This window comes from Felis catus, chromosome E2, assembly GCF_018350175.1.
Source record: "Felis catus isolate Fca126 chromosome E2, F.catus_Fca126_mat1.0, whole genome shotgun sequence".
NCBI classification, from domain to species: domain Eukaryota; kingdom Metazoa; phylum Chordata; class Mammalia; order Carnivora; family Felidae; genus Felis; species Felis catus.
This window is the reverse complement of record NC_058382.1, coordinates 11,361,119-11,375,652: the sequence shown is the minus strand read 5'-3', so window position 1 is coordinate 11,375,652 and position 14,534 is coordinate 11,361,119. Positions and strand designations below refer to the sequence as shown.

Sequence of the window (14,534 nt, the reverse complement as noted above, 5' to 3'; positions counted from 1 at the left end):
TATATATATTACATGTTACATATTATATATGGGAAACATACATTATATGTGTTTACATGTATATTATATACACACACACATGTATAAAATCTGGAGGGCAGGCAGCCTACTGTTACGCACCTGCCTTTTACCAGTCTGCATGTATCGCCTTTTCCCAGTCTGCATGTATCTCTGCATATATCTCGGGGATGGTTCTAGGCGGAGTGAACACCTGACCCACCGTTTGTACTTGCTGCACAGTGACCCATCCATGGGCTACACTGTATCTATTTGAGCCATTCTACCGCTGATGAACATTCAGGATGTTTCCTGTTCTGTGCGACTACAGTGTTGCAACCAACATCCTTGGACCTATTCGTTTCCCCCCGCACGTGTATCTTGGAAAGCAACACATTTCCCAAAGCGCAGTTTTTGATGGATCAAAGGGTGTGTGCATTTTAAATCATAGCAGCTGCTGCTTTAAACAAACAAACAACAAACAAACAAAAAAGTGTTCCATGCTAAAAGAAAAGTAAGGTAGGAAGTAAGAAAATGGGAGTGTGGCAGGGCTAGGGAAGGGAAGACAGGTTAGTGCCACACTCTTCTCCAGAGACTCTTGGATATTATGACCTGTAATGTGATGTCAGTGGTCCAGGTGAGACAGGGCCGGGAGGGATGGGGTTTAAGGGCAGCGTATGGCCCTGGCCACTCTGCAGCGTCCCCAGCCAGCATCCACCAGCACCGGACCTGGTGTGGAGGAGATTCCCCCAGGGAAGGCAGGGAGAGGAGCCTGAACTTGAGGAGGAGGGGCAGGTGATGGGATGGGAAACAGAAAGATACAGGGGTTCCCAGCTCTTCTCTGTACATGACTAGAACTGTCCCGCCCCACATGGTCACCAGGTGAGAGCCGGTCTCTTTCTCTTCCACTCTGGATCCTCCCCCACCCAACCGCTTCCAATGGAACCCTTCCATTCCCCCGCTGTCCCGTCCACCTTCCCAGCTCTTGCCCATCCTTCTGACTCTACATCAGGGCGGGGCTACGGGGTGGAAGCGGGGGGGGGGGGGGGGGGATCACCTAGACCCTCTCGTCCCCATTGGCAATGACCGCCTTTCAAGGCTTCCTCCTTCAGGGGCAAAGGCATCATCACCAACGTGTCTTCGGTGATTGGCAGAAACCCCTGTCATATTGTTAGCAATGTACTCAGACCCCACAGACCTAGGCCAGGGCTGTCCTGACATGCTGAAGTCCCCGCTACGACCCTTTGCTCTGGCATTGAAAGTTACGGTGCAAAGTCGTGTGTGTGTGTGTGTGTGTGTGTGTGTGTGTGCGCGCGCGCACACACACCGACGTCTGGGGCTGCTAATAGGTCAGACAGACATCTGGGGCACAGTCCAGTGAATAGGGAAAATTTTTTTTAAGAGAAAGAGGGGGGGCTAAGGGTCAAGGCGTGAGACCGCCCCAGCTGGAATGGAGAGTGGGTGTATGGGAACAGGGGTAGGGCTTAGAACACGCAGACATTCAGGGGTTAAGGTGAGGACTTGGGCTCTGAGCCTGGGGGCCTTCTGGAGCCATGGGGTGCTCTACGATCAAGGATCAAGGACTGAGCAAGAGCGGGAGGGAGGAGTCTGCATAGGGAAGGCTCTTGGGGCTGGGACCCTCCGTCCCCTTCTAAGGCAGGCCTTTACGGGAAGCTTCTCCGTGGTAGTGGGCGCAGAGTGCTCCCCTCAGGGGGTCACCATGCGGGTGCCTAGCTAGAGTGGGCAGCTCAGAAGGGGGTTGGGGGCTCTGGCAGGGGGTAGCAGCCTAGGGACAGTAGAGGCTCAGAGGCCCGGGCAGCGCATTTCTGAAAGAGGGCGGTGACTCAGGGGGGCCTCGCTCTGAAGGAGTGGGTTCTCGCGGGGGCGTGGCCTGGGGCGTGGCCTCTCGCGGACTCGCCCGCTCGGGGCGTGGCCTCGAGGGGAGCCCTGGAGACGCAGCCGCAGAGGCGCGGGTAGGTGGGACTCTGGGATTCTGAGAGGGTCTGGGAGCTTAGGCTGGCGGGAGAGGAGTTCTTTTCTTTACCCCCTCTTCCTTCCTGCAGACAGCGAGCCCCTTTGAGGCCGACACGAACATGACCAGACACGTGCAATAAGGGCTGCTCGTGGTGAATTCCGAGGACGGCCCGGCAGGTGTTGGACACGCTGGGCCTCACCTCCCAAAACTCCGGGTGCCTCAGCGACACCGTGCAGGTGCCTTCGTGCAGAGAGCCGGACGGGACATTCCCTCGCCCAGCTCCAGGAGTCCTCAGAAGCGAGGGTGAGTTGTCCAGAGGAGGGGAGGGCCCCCACCCTGGGCTGGGGAGAGAGGAGAGTGGGGACCCTAAGGTGGGGTGTTCCTGATGCCTGGTCCCACTCTTTCCCAGGGTTTCCTGCTGCCTCTCCTCCTGCCCAGGTGGTTTTCTCTGCGTCGCTGGGAGCAAAGTTTGCAGCTCGGTGGACCGGACGAGCTCATATAAAGCAAAGTTCTTGGATAAAAGGCCTCGAAGAGGCGTGGCCACCTGTCACCTCCCCTCCCCCGTCATCCAGAGCCGGGGCTGCTGTTAGCAAAGAAGTCCCACACGTGGGAATAGAGGGGCAAGCAGGTCAATGGAACAGAATTAGATACCCTCCCCCCGCCCCCTCCAGACCTGTTTAGCGACAATTGGCGACATCTCAGCCTCTGACAGAAAGATGGAGTTTTTAAGATGTGGTGTTCAGACAACCAGATGGGCGTTTGGAGAAACACGAAATTATACATAGGTCTAAAACTGCAGCAGTGATGGATTGAAACATTTTGTGAATATTTTGAAAACTCGGGAACTGCATACGCTGAAAGGGTGAATGTCGTGGTATGTGAATTATATCTCAGTAAAAATACTTTTTAAAATGGAGGACCGCCCCCCGCCCCAAGTGTACTGACGTCTGCAACTTTGAAATGCACTGAAAAGTTAGATGAATTCGCGGATGGATAGAGGGATGCATACAGCGGATAGAAACACAGTAAGACAATGGGGCGCCTGGGTGGCTCGGACGGTTCAGCGGCCGACTTCGGCTCAGGTCACGATCTCGCGGTCCGTGAGTTCGAGCCCCGCGTCGGGCTCTGGGCTGATGGCTCAGAGCCTGGAGCCTGTTTCCGATTCTGTGTCTCCCTCTCTCTCTGCCCCTCCCCCGTTCATGCTCTGTCTCTCTCTGTCCCAAAAATAAATAAACGTTAAAAAAAAAAAAAGAATTTATCTGCTTCATCCGAATTTTCAAATGCATTGACAGGAAGTGGTTCCTAATATCCTATTACCCTTTTTTTATGCTTGTGGGATCTTTAGTGATGTCTCATTTTGATTCTTGATATTGGTAATCTGTTTTCTCTTCCCCCCCCCCCTTCATTGCCCTTAATAGAGACTTGTTGATTATATTAACCTTTGAACTTTTTTAAGACTTTTTATTTTTAATTATTTATTTATTTATTTTGGAGAGAGAAAGAGGGTGCAAGTAAGCAAGGGGCAGAGAGAGAGAGAGAGAGAGAGAGAGAGAGAGAAGCAGGGCTCACCCTAAGTGGGGCTTGAGCTCACCAGAACCAGGACTCGAACTCATGAACTGTGAGATCATGACCTGAGCTGAAGCCAGATGCTTAACTGATTGAGCCGCCCAGCCACCCTAAGATTTCTTATTTGTAAGTAATCTCTGAGCCCAGTGTGGGGTTTGAACTCACGACCCTGAGGTCAACAGACACGTGGCCTACCGAAGCCAGCCAGGGGTCCCTAACCTTTTTCTTCTTGATGTTTGTTTATTTGTTTTTATTTATTTATTTATTTATTTTTTATTTATTTTTTTAACGTTTATTTATTTTTGGGACAGAGAGAGACAGAGCATGAACGGGGGAGGGGCAGAGAGAGAGGGAGACACAGAATCGGAAGCAGGCTCCAGGCTCTGAGCCATCAGCCCAGAGCCTGACGCGGGGCGCGAACTTACGGACCGTGAGATCGTGACCTGAGCCGAAGTCGGACGCTCAACCGACTGAGCCACCCAGGCGCCCCTATTTGTTTTTGAGAGAGGGAGAGGGAGAGAGAGAGAAGGGGGGCAGAGGGAGAATCCCAAGCAGGCTCCAAGCTGTCAGTGCAGAGCCCGATGTGGGTCTCAATCCCACAAACTGTGAGATCACGACCTGAGCCAAAATCAAGAGTCGGAGGCTTAACCAACTGAGCCACCCAGGTGCGGCGGGTGCCCCTAACCTTTCAAATAAACAGCTTTGCCTTATTGGTTTTTATATTGTATTTTTTCTATCTGGTTGATTTCTGCTCCTATCCATAGTACTTTATTTTCTCCTTTGTTTTTACTTTGTTCTTTTTCTACCTTCTTAGATATCTGGCTTTTGAATTTTACTTTCTACTGTATGTATTAAAGCTATATACACTTCCCTCTAAACCTAGTATTCATGGCATCTACAAGTTTTGCAAGTGTTACATGTTTACTATCACTCAGTTAAAAATGATTCCTTATTCCCATTTTATTTCTTCTCTGACTCATGAGCCATTTAGAAGTATGCTGCTGAAGGGGCGCCTGGCTGGCTCAGTTGGTTAAGTATCTGACCTCAGCTCAGGTCATGATTTCAGAGTTGGTGAGTTCAAAGCCCGCATCAGGCTCTCTGCCGTCAGCACAGAGCCTGCTTTGGATCCTCTGTTCTCCTCTCTCTCTGTCCCTCCTCCACTGACTCTCTATCTCTCTCTCTCTCCCCCTCTCTCACCAGAATAAATAAACATTAAAAAAATTTAGGGGCGCCCGGATGGCTCAGTCTTGTACAGTTAAACATCCGACTGTGGCTCAGGTCATGATCTCATGGTTTGTTGAGTTCGAGCCCCATGTCCCGCTCTGTGCTGACAGCCTGGAGCCTGCTTTGGATTCTGTGTCTCCCTCTCTCTCTGCCCCTCCCCCACTTGTGCTCTGAGTCTCTCTCAAAAATAAATAAACATTAAGAATAGAACTACCCTGAGAAAGTAGAACTACCCTATGATCCAGCAACTGCACTGAGTACTTACCCAAAGAATATGAAAACACTAATTTGGAAGGGATACATGAACCTCTATATTTATTGCAGCATTATCTACAATAGCCAAGATCCGGAAGCAGCCCAAGTGTCCATCAATGGATGAATAAAGAAGATGTAGTGAGTGTGCATATATATGTGTATATATATACACACACAATGTATATATATATATATACACACACACACACACACAATGTGTATATATATATCTATACACAATGTATAGATATATATATACACATACACAATGGAATATTACTCTGTGGTGTGTATATATATATATATATACACATACATATATATATATACATACATACATACATATGTATATACATACACACACAATGGAATATTACTCTGTGGTATATATATATATATATATACACATACACACACACACACATACATACACACACACACAATGGAATATTACTCTGTGGTGTATATATATATATATATACATATATATATATATATACACACACACACATACATACACACACAATGGAATATTACTCAGCCATAAAAAGAATGAAATCTTGCCATTTGCAACAACGTGGATGGATCTAGAGAGTATAATGTTAAGCAAAATATGCCAGTGAGGGAAAGACAAATACCATATGGTTTCACTCATGTGGAATTTCAGAAACAAAACACAGGAAAAAAGAAACCGACCAAAAAACAGACTCCTCTATAGAGATACACTACTGGCTACCAGAGGGGAGGTGGGTGGGGGGTGAGCAAAACAGGTGGAGGGGATCGAGAGTACACTTATCACGATGAGCACAGAGCGATATATGGAATTGCTGACTCACTGTCTTGTACAGCTGAAATGAGTATAACGCTATGTGTTAACTACACTGGAATTAAAATTTAAAACGTTTAAAAAGTGACTGGATAATGTGTTCGCTATAATTTTCATCCCTTGAATTTTTTTTACGATTTTATTTTTAAGGAATCGCTACACCCAACTTGGGGCTTGAACTCACGACTCCGGAGATCAAGTATCGCGTGCTCTACCTACCAACTGAGCCAGCCAGGTGTCCCTTGTCCCTTAAACATTGTAAAGGCTTGGGGCACCTGGGTGGCTCTGTCAGTTAAGCGTCTGACTCTTGATCTCAGCTCGCGATTCGTGAGATTGAGCCCCGAGTCAGGCTTGCGCCGACAGCATGTAGCCCACTTGGAATTCTCTCTCTCCGCCCCTCCCCAGCACGCTCTAAGAAAAAAAAAAATTAATAAAATGTTAAAGCTTGTTTATGGCCCAGAATATCGTGTACTTTGGTAAGTGGGCTGTATGCGATGCCCTTCTTCCTCTATTTTTTTTTATGTTTGTTTATTTTTGAGAGAGAGAGAGAGAGAGAGAGAGAGACAGAACGTAAGCCAGAGATGGGCAGAGAGAGGGACGGAGACATAATCAGAAGCAGGCTCCACAGTGCAGAGCCCGGTGCGGGGCTCGAACCCATGAGCCGGGAGATCATGACCCGAGCCGAAATTAGTCGGATGCTTAACCCGCTGAACCACCCAGCCGCCCCTGTAGTGCCCTTCTTTATCCCTAGTAACTCCTTGTTTTGAAGTCTGCTCTGTCTGAAATTAATACAGGTAGATCTACTGGGAACACATATATGTCTAAAGACCCATTTAGCTCCTTTCCCCCAGCCCATCCTGGCTGGCTGGCTATCAAGAAAAACAAGGCATACCAAAAGGCAAAAAAAAAAAAAAAAAAAAAAATTACAATTTGAAGAGACAGAGCGAGCCTCAGATGCAGATATGGCAGGGATGTTGGAATGATCAGACCAGGAATTTAAGACAACGATGATTCATATGCTAAGGGGCGGACGTCACGGATCAAGTAGTCATGGATGTAAGAACAGATGGGCAGAGTCAGCAGAGAGATGGAAAGCCTAGGGGGAAAAAAAATCCAAGAAGAGGTGTTGGGGGGAGAGGAAGCGTTCGAGTCCGTGATTAGCGAGCCCGAGCCTCTAGACTGTGAACTTCACGCGTGCTGTTAGTTTTTCTCTCCCTCTCACGTGGGGGAGGACTGCTAGAGGCGGCTGCAGTTGGATAGTTCTCTCCCGGCAGGTGACTTAGGTTCTGGTTAACTAGTTTCTCCTTGGGGGTGGGGGGGGTGAGCCCTGTTAAAAAAAAAAAAAGAGTGCTGTGATGAATTTCCAAATGGTTCTTTTTCTCCACTTCCTGGCAGAAGCCCAAGGAGACTCCCCCCCCCCCACCCTAATATTAACTCTGGGAACCAGCTTGAGCTCCTAGACATAAATCTCACAAAATTGTGGGGCCTTTCCAGTGAATGGGTCCCCCTGGAGTTTTTAACTCTCAGAATTGGGCACACTGAGCCTCCAGCGACTCATCAGTTACAGTTCTGGTGTTCCCGCCTGGCCCTGCTTCCCGCAGCCATTTCTGCCCACGCGTCTGTCCCCGGTAAGTTGTTACTTTCCGTATTCACCTGTCAGTCTCTCCGGTCCTGGGGGGCAGGGGTTTGCCCCGGGTCCTCACCTCTCTTAAGGCTCCTAGTAGAGTTGTTGAGTTTCTCATCTGCTCGGCTTTTCACTTGTTAAGATGGAGTGGTGACCTCCACGGTTCCTTACGTCTGAAACTGGAAACCGGAAGCTACGTTTAAAGGGCCATATACACTTGAAAAAAAACGTATATGCTGCAGTTACTGGATGTAGTGTTCTATAATGTGTCAGTTCAAGTCGATTAATTGCATTGTTCAAATCTATACATTTTCTGATTTTTTTTTTTAAAGTAGGCTCCATGCCTAGTGTGGGACTTGAACTGATGACCCCAAGATTAAGAGTCACGTGCTCTACCAACTGAGCCAGCCAGGTACCCCCCCCCCCTTTTTTTTGCTTCTCCTGTCCGTTACTACATGAAGCATGTTAAAATGTCCAAGTATGATTGTAAATGTGTCTACCTGTCCCTTTCTGTCAACTTTTGCTTTATACTTTCGAAGATATGTTATTCGGTGCATACAAGTTTATTACAGGTTCCTAATTAACTCATTTTAAATTATGAAATGTCCCTCTTAACTCTTATAATACTTCTATCTAAAGTCTACTTTGTCTGATATTAGTATGACCATGCCAGCTTTCCTTCTTTTACTTGGTATTTGCTTTGTACATATTCTCCCTTCCTATTTTTTTTTAAATGTTTTATTTATTTGAGAGAGAGGGCATGCATGCACGAGCAGGTGAGAGGCAGAGAGAAGGGGAGAGAGAGAATCCCAAGTGCTGTTAGTGCTGTCAGGGAGGGGTTCAATCACCCAAAACTGTGAGATCACGACTGGAGCTAAAATAAAGAGTCAGACGTTTAACCAACGAAGCCACCCAGAAGCCTGCTCCCTTCTTTTTACTCTAAATCCACGGGCACCTGGGTGGCTCAGTTGGTTGAGCGTCCAACTCTTGGTTTCAGCGCACGTCATGATCTCACCGTTGGTGAGTTTGAGCCCCGCATTGGGCTCTGCCTGAGAGTGCACAGCCTGCTTGGGATTCTCTCTCTCTCCCTCTCTCTGCGTCCCCCCCCCCACTTGCTTTCTCTCTCTCTCTCAAAAGTAAATAAACGTTAAAAAGATCCATCTGTGATTTTTATATTTAAGGTAAAAAGTATAGATGCATCTGGCTGGCTCAGTGGTGGAGTGTGCAATTCTTGAAATCGAGGTCATGAGCTCTGTGCCCCATGGTGGGCATAGAGATTATTTGATAAAAAAAATTTTTTTAGGTAAAAAGTGTGTAACGGGATCTTGTTTTTCTTCCAGTCTGACAATGTTTTCCTTTAATTGGAGTGTTTATTTTCATTTGCATGGAATATATTCAGGGATATGGTGTTTGAGATTATTGCGTTAGTCATCTACTGCTGTGTAACAAATCACCCCCAAAGTTTACAGGCTTAAAACAAGAGTAATCATTTACTGTCTCTCACTTGTTGTGGCTTAGGAACTCACGAGTGGCTCATCTGTATGATAACTCAGAATTCTCCACATCCTTGCCAACACTTGTTACTGTCTGTCCTTTTAATGGCAGTCATCCTGGGGCACATGGCTGGCTCAGTGAGTGGAGCATGTGACCCTTGAGTGGAGCATGTGACCCTTGATCTCAGGATTATGAGTTCAAGCCCCACAGTGAGTGTGGAACCTACTTAAAAAAAATTATAGCCTTCGTAGGGGGCTGAAGTGGTATCTCATTGTGGTTTTGACTTGCATTGTCCTAGTGACTCATGATTTTGAGCATATCATCATGTGCTTATTGGACACTTGTATGTGCTTTTTCAGAAATGTCTACTCAGATCCCTGGTCCATTTTTACATTGGGTCGTCTTTTCATTATTGAATTGTAAGAGCTGTTTATATGTTGTAGGTACAAGTTTCTCACCAAATCTGTGATGTGCAAATATTTTCTTGCATTCTGTGAGTTGTCTTTTCACTTTCTTTATGCTATTCTTTGATGCACAAAGCTTTTTAATTTTAATGAAATCCAACTTATCGTTCACTTTCATTTCTAAAGGCTGTTACCACTGGTATAGAATTCTAGGGTAATAATTTCTTTTCTTTTAAGTTTATTTATTTATTTTGAGAGAGAGAGAGAGAGAGAGAGAGAGAGAGAGAGAGAGAGAGAGAGAGAGCATAAGCAGGGGAGGTCCAGAGAGAAGAAGAGACAGAATCCCAAGCAGGCTCTGCACCATCAGCACAGAGCCTGATGCGGGGCTTGAACTCACAAACCGTGAGACCATGACCTGAGCCAAGATCAAGAGTCGGACTTATCTGACTGTGCCATCCAGACGCCCCTGGGGTAACAATTTCTTTTTCCTTTCGGTGCTTTAAACATTTTATTCCATTGTCTTTTGACATCTGTTCTGGATTGAATTGTAGCCCCCCCAAAAGATAGGTTGAAGTCTAATCCCCAGGACCTTAGAATGTGACCTTATTGGAAAATGGTGTTGCAGATGTGACTAGTTAAGATGACGTCATACTGGGGGCAGCTGGGTGGCTCAGTCAGTTAAGCATCTGACTGTGGATGTCGGCTCAGGTCACGATCTCACAGTCGTGAGACTGAGTCCCGCATCAGGCTCTATACTCAGCTTTAAAAAAAAAAAAAAAATGAGGTCATACTGGAATACGGTGTACCTCTAAAATATATGACTGCTGTTCTTATAAGAAAATGGCCATATGGGGCTCCCGGGTGGCTCAGTCGGTTGAGCGTCCAACTTCGGCCCAGGTCATGATACCGTGCTTCGCGAGTTCGAGCCCCGCGTCAGCCCAGACCCTCCTTCGGATCCTCTCTGTCCCCCTCTCTTCCTGCCCCTTACGTGCTCGCGCGTGCTCTCTCTCTCTCAAAAATAATAAAATTAAAAACTTTACAAAACGAGAGAGAGAGAGAAAGAAAAACGGCCATGTGAAGTGAGGGACACAGGGAGCCGTTGGGAGCTGGAAGGAGGCAAGAAAGGATTCTCTCTCTGCCGGCAGAGAGCAGGGCCCCGGGGACACCTTGATTTCAGACTTTGTAGCCTTCAGAAGCGAGACAGTAAATTCTCACTTCACACTGCCTACTTTGTTCTGGGGGCCCCGAGAAGCTAACACTGCTACATAGTTTCTGTGGAACGTTTAGACCCTCCCTCTTCTTTTCCTCTTGAGAGTAGTTTGACTGTGACTTTTTCTTTCTGGAGGCTTCCTGGTATCTTGGTTTTCTCTGGATTCAGTAGTCTACCAAAATGCCCGCGTGTTTTCTCCCCTTTGGTTGTCATAGTGTTTGGGACTCACGGAGATTCTTTAATCTGTGAGTTAATGTTTTCCACTTATTTGGGGAATTTCTCAAAACTTGCTTTTGAAAAAATTTGCTTCGGCGCGGGGGAGCCGGGGTGGCTCCGTCAGTTAAGTGTCCGGCTGTTGATTTGGGCTCAGGTCATGATCTCACGGTTCGTGAGATCGAGCCCTGCATCGGGCTCTGGGCTGACAGTGTGGAGCCTGCTTGGGTTTCTGTCTCTCTCTCTCTCTCTCTCTCTCTCTCCCTCTCTCTCTCTCTCTATCTCCCTCTCCCTGCCCCTCTCCCCACCTTGCTCTCTCTCAAAATAAACTTAAAAAAATTTTTTTAATTAAAAAAATCAACATTGTAGACGTATAATTTACAGATAATAAAATGCTCACATGACACACATATGGGTCATTGAGTTCTGAAAAATGTATACATTTGTATGATCCCCATACTAATCAAGGAATACTACATTTTTATTACTCCAAGAAGTCCTTTTTGTTCTTCTTTCCAGACAATCTTCCCTAACTCCTCCAGGCGATCACAGATCTGGTTTACGTTGTTGGATTAGCTTTGCACAGACTAGAACTTCATAGAAATGAAAATGGCATTTTCCTGTGCACTTTCAGGGCTGGCTTCTTTCTTTCAGTGTCACGGTTTTGGATTCACCAATGTTGTAAGCTATTCCTTTTTATTGATGAGTGACATCCGGTAAATGAAAATACTGTGGTTTCTTTCTATTTACCTATTAATAAACGTTTGGATTATTTCCAGTTCTTTGGATATTATGAGTAAGTCTTCCATGAACATTTGTGTAAAGCCTTTTTGTAGACATATGCTTTCATTTCTCTTGGGTAGATGCCCAAAAGGAATTTCTGAGTTATCACGTAAACGTATGTTCAACTTCACAAGAAACTGCCAACCTGTTTTCCAGAGTGAGGTACGATTTTACATTCCCTTCAATAATATGTGAGCGTTCCAGCTACTCCACGCTTTTGCCAATGTCTGTTTTTGAGAGTCGTGCAAAATTTTAGCCTTCTTAGAAAGTGTGTACTGATATCTCTTTGTGGTATTAATTTGAATTTCTCTGGTAATTGTATGTAGATGTTGAATATCTTTGTGTGTTTGTTGGCCATTCATACATGTTCTTTTTGGAAGTGTCAGTCAAGGCTTTTACTCATTTGAAAGTTGGATTTTTTTGCGGGGGGGGTGCCTGGGTGGCTCCGTCGGTTGAGCATCCGACTTCGGCTCAGGTCACGATCTCCCGGTCCGTGAGTTCAAGCCCCGCATCGGGCTCTGTGCTGATGGCTCAGAGCCTGGAGCCTGCTTCCGATTCTGTGTCTCCCTCTCTCTCTGACCCTCCCCCGTTTCATCCTCTATCTCTGTCTCAAAAATAAATAAACGTTAAAAAAAAGTATTAAAAAAAAAGCAGCATCTAGAACTACAATTGATTTATTATGTTTACCATGTATGTTGCAACCTTGTTAAAATCAATTATTAATGCTGGGTTGGTTTTGTGTGTGTGTGTGTGGTTTTTTTTTTCTGTTTTTTGCTAGAACACTTGGGATTTTCTATCTACATAATCATGTCATCCACAAATGGAATTTTACTTCTTCTCCAATCTGTTCCCTTTTATTTCCTTTTTCCTGCCTTATTGCCCTGGTCAGGATCTGTTACGATATTTAATAAAAGTGTGCCAGTAGTCGCTCTTATCCTATTCCTGACCCCAGAGAGAGAGTGATCAGTCTTTCGCCAGTAAGTAAAATGTTAGTGGAGATCTTTGTAGATGACTTTTATTAAGTTGAGGAAGTTTAGGGGCACCTAGTTGGCTCAGTCCGAGGATCCTGATCTCAAGGTCGTGAATTCAAGACCCATGTTGGGTGTAGAGATTACTTAATTTTTTTTTTTTTACATTTATTTATTTTTGGGACAGAGAGAGACAGAGCATGAACGGGGAGGGGCAGAGAGAGAGGGAGACACAGAATCGGAAACAGGCTCCAGGCTCTGAGCCATCAGCCCAGAGCCCGACGCAGGGCTCGAACTCCCGGACCGCGAGATCGTGACCTGGCTGCAGTCAGACGCTTAACCGACTGCGCCACCCAGGCGCCCCGAGATTACTTAATATTTTAAAAAAATTTTTAATGTTTATTTGTTTTTGAGAGAGAGAGACAGAGTGTGAGCAAGGGAGGAGCAGAGAGAGAGAGAGAGAGAGACAGAGAGAGAGAGAGAGAGAGAGAGAGAATCCGAAGCAGGCTCCAGGCTCTACGCTGTCAGCACAGAGCCCGATGTGGGGCTCCAGCCCGTGAACTGTGACATCGTGACCTGAGCCGAGGTTGGACGCTTAACCGACTGAGCCACCCAGGCGCCCCTGTCGTCTTGACTTTTAAAAAAATCTGTCTCATGGTATCCTTGTTCCCTTTTTCCACCTTTATTTGGATTGAGTGTTTTTTTATGATTCCATTTTATCTTCTTTGTAGATTTATTAGCTAGAACTCTGCTTTGTTCTTTTAGTGTTTGCTTTAGAAGTTTGTATGATAATGTTATTTATTTTTGAGAGAGAGAGAGAGAGAGAGAAATGGGGAGAGGCAGAGAGAGAGGGAGACACAGAATCCAAAGCAGGCTCCAGGCTCCGAGCTGTCGGCACAGAGCCCCACATGGGGCTCGAACTCACTGACTGTGCGATTGCGACCTGAGCCTGAGTCGGTCACTCAACCGACTGAGGAAAATCTCAGGGTGGGAAAAATTCTAGCGTCTCACCCCCAGCCTCTCCGGATCCAGGTCCCCGCGGAGACCTTGCGGTCACCTCCCTGCCGACCCCTGACCCCAGGCGCCCTTCCATAAAGCTGTTTTTAAATGGGGAACCCAAATCTGGAAAGAATGCCACCTCACTGAGGTGAATACATCCTTCGTGAACATGAGTGAAAACTACAACCTGTCGTTCACTCCTCAACTCCTCTGTCTGTGCATCAGTGACATTGAAAGTGTTCTCTCAGGAGTGGGAAGGAGGCGGGGACAGCCTCTGGATGTCTCACCTTGTCCTGGGCAAAGAGAGGTTAAGCATTTCCCCAGAGAGGGGCAGCTTCCTGCCCAAGGTCACACAGCCCCGAGGCTCCAAGAGTCTTCAGTCCCCACCTTCCTGAGTTCACACGTGGGTGAGGTTCCTACCCCAGGCCCAAAGCTGACCCCTGGCTGCCTCCTCCTTCCCACTTCTCAGGAAAAAAAAAAAAAAAAAGTGCACGCGTGCGCACGCACACACACACACACACACGCACACACACACACACACCAGGAAGCATCCATCACAGGCTGTCCAACAGGCCGGAGGGGCAGGGGTCAGCAGGGAGGTGACCTCAAGGTCTCGGTGGGGACCAGGATCCGGAGGGGCTGGGGGTGAGACGCTGGAATTTTTCCCACCCTGACATTTTCCTGCATCAACCCAGGAGGGCGCCCTGGATGCCGCCGGCCCTGCCCCCAACCTCCTTCCTCTCTTGACATAGATTCCGGGCTAAGGATGGATGGAGGGGGGTGGGGTGTGCCAAGGTGGAGCCGCCAGGCCCAGAAATGAAGGACAGGCATGTCAGGATTGACAAAATGAGGGACCCTGGCTGAGAGCATCCAAGGGCCTCGCGATGGAGTCACGCAGCCTGGGGACTCGGGGTAAATGGGATGGCTTGCCTGCTTCTGCCCTCCGGGGCCTCCCGCAGCCTCCACTGCCCTGCCCAGGAGTTGGACCCCAGCCCA

At 47.2% G+C, this 14,534-nt stretch overlaps 2 long non-coding RNA genes across 4 annotated transcripts; one reads left to right on the top strand and one right to left on the bottom strand.

Annotated features, from left to right (window-relative positions):
- Positions 1 to 263: 263 nt before the first annotated feature.
- Positions 264 to 2,888, top strand: LOC109494772. Of its 3 annotated transcripts, none has more exons than XR_002738441.2 (3): positions 264 to 879; positions 2,061 to 2,275; positions 2,382 to 2,888. It is a non-coding gene; the product is annotated as an uncharacterized LOC109494772 (long non-coding RNA). The 3 variants fall into 3 exon arrangements; XR_006590342.1 differs by lacking the exon at positions 264 to 879 and adding an exon at positions 1,937 to 1,970; XR_002149809.3 differs by lacking the exon at positions 264 to 879 and having other exon boundaries at positions 1,980 to 2,275.
- A 3,910-nt stretch (positions 2,889 to 6,798) lies between these two features.
- Positions 6,799 to 7,624, bottom strand: LOC109494771. Its single transcript, XR_002149808.3, has 2 exons — positions 7,497 to 7,624; positions 6,799 to 7,170 (listed from the first exon to the last, which is right to left on the bottom strand). It is a non-coding gene; the product is annotated as an uncharacterized LOC109494771 (long non-coding RNA).
- Between the last annotated feature and the right edge of the window lie 6,910 nt (positions 7,625 to 14,534).